Consider the following 2,129-nt stretch of genomic DNA (forward strand, 5'->3'; position numbering starts at 1 on the left):
AAAACCAGCTAGGAGTGGCCAGGTTAGCTCCTTGAAGATAGAAGCCCATGAAGACATGAAGATGGTGGCGCTTTACGAAGGACCAAGGCCCAAAGGCGGGTTAAAGCCTGTAGATGTAAACCGACCCTGTCATGTAACTTGTGTTGTAAGTTAGAGGAATAGAGACCGAGTCGGACACATCTATGATCCGTCCTCGGGACTCTGTAAACCGGCGGGCATCAACTTATGTATATAAAGGGATGACCCGGCCGTGGTTTGGGGACAACAGACAACAACTCGAGAGCCAGACAAAGCAGATTCACTCCCTGGCCTTCGAAACCATAGCAAAACCAATCACAACTAGATGTAGGCTTTTACTTTCATCGAAGGGGCCGAACTAGTATAAACTCCCCGTGTCCCCTTGTCCGGTTTAACCCCTTTAAGCTAACCCGTTGCGATGGCTCCACGACTAAGTCCTTTCACAAGGAAATCTACCGTGACAAACCCACGACAGTTGGCGCCCACTGTGGGGCTATCGCACGATGGTTTCGAGTTCTTGAAGGGTAGCTTTGATGGACTCAAGGGATACGCTGTGGGCCGGATGACGAAGAGTCGTCGCGGCAAGCTCTACATCGACAACGCAGGATGGGATCTCGAGGCCGATTCAATCGAATACGGGTACCGGGTCCCCTTTGGTGGGATTCACGTCTTCATCGGCAAGATTGGCGAACCGGCCCCTGAGCCGGACATCTGCACCGACATCATCGAGATGGCTCAGCGTGCAAGCCCTTCGTCGGTTCAGCCCATGGTGAAGCATGCTTTCGTAGGCGTCATCCATGGAGCAGAATACGAGGACGGACCGGCGTCAATGGAGAAACCGTTGTCTTTTCCGACGACGAGTCTTCTGGAGAGACCGAATCGCTCTATTAGCTGCAGGATGGTCGGATTGATGGAGGATCTGAGGGCAACAGTATTCTGGACTCCCCTGATCTGCCAAACTGGGCCGCTATCTTCATGGACGGTACACAGTCGGCACTTCATTCGTCAGCTACTGTAGCAATACTCTCCGGTTCAACAACGGCCACGCCGGCAGGGGCAGGAAGCTCTACGCCGCCTCCGGCTCATGTCATGTCTGACTTGTTCGACGCTTTGGCAACATTGATGGCCGCAGAGGTGGATGCAGCAGCCCGGGATCAGCACAACGCGGAGATTGCGAAGGTGAAAGATCAGATAGCTCATGCCAAAGCGGACCTAGCGGCAGCGAATGCTAGGATGGCTACAGAACGGACCGAGTTGGAAGCTCAGGCCTACCTGATTAGGCTGGATCAGAACGCTTCCGAAGAAGTCATGAGAAGAAGGTACCGATCGCATCTCCCGTCGGGTTATGAGCCACAAAATCTCTTCAATGCGGCAGGAGCAGGAACTAGTAACCAGCCAATATTAAACCGGACGGAGGCACCAGGAACTAGAGCGCCGATTCAGCCACGCACGATGGACCCGCCTCGTCAGAATAACATTGTGCCACAATATGTTCCAACACCTCTCGGGCATTACTCCAACCCGTTGGACAACATTGTGGCCGCCGCTTCACGGTTAGCAGCCCTCCCAACCGACGGCGAGTCACCAGTTGCGATTGAAGCACGACGGGCCAGAGATCTCCTTCAAACAGCTCTAAATCAGCAGCAGGCATATTCGCACAGTCGTGAGAGGATTAATTACACCCCACATCCAAGCCGGAGCTACAGCAGGCATGTTGAGGATGAACCGTCCATATCAAGTAGTGCACGTCACCGTAACTCGCCGCGAGGACACAACCCGACAGGGGGCGGTGCCAATGCGCAGGATGTGGTGGATCATGGTCGCGCACGTCGGGAGGCCGAGTTAGCGGCTCTGCACGGGGCCCGTCAACCTACTCCGGTTTGTCCCACCGCTTGAGTCGAACCAGGGGTAGTATTCAATTCCTTAGGGGTGCCGTGCCTTATCCCCGCTTTGCGTAATGTGAGACTGCCCAAGGATTTCAAGGGACCTCGTAAGGTACCCAATTATACCGCCGATCTGCAGCCAGAGGCGTGGGTTGAAAGCTACGAGATGGCAATGGATATGTTAGATGTGGATGAAGCAGTATGTGCTAAATACTTCACCATGATGTT

The sequence above is a fragment of the Triticum aestivum genome, chromosome 7A, assembly GCF_018294505.1.
Source record: "Triticum aestivum cultivar Chinese Spring chromosome 7A, IWGSC CS RefSeq v2.1, whole genome shotgun sequence".
NCBI lineage: Eukaryota > Viridiplantae > Streptophyta > Magnoliopsida > Poales > Poaceae > Triticum > Triticum aestivum.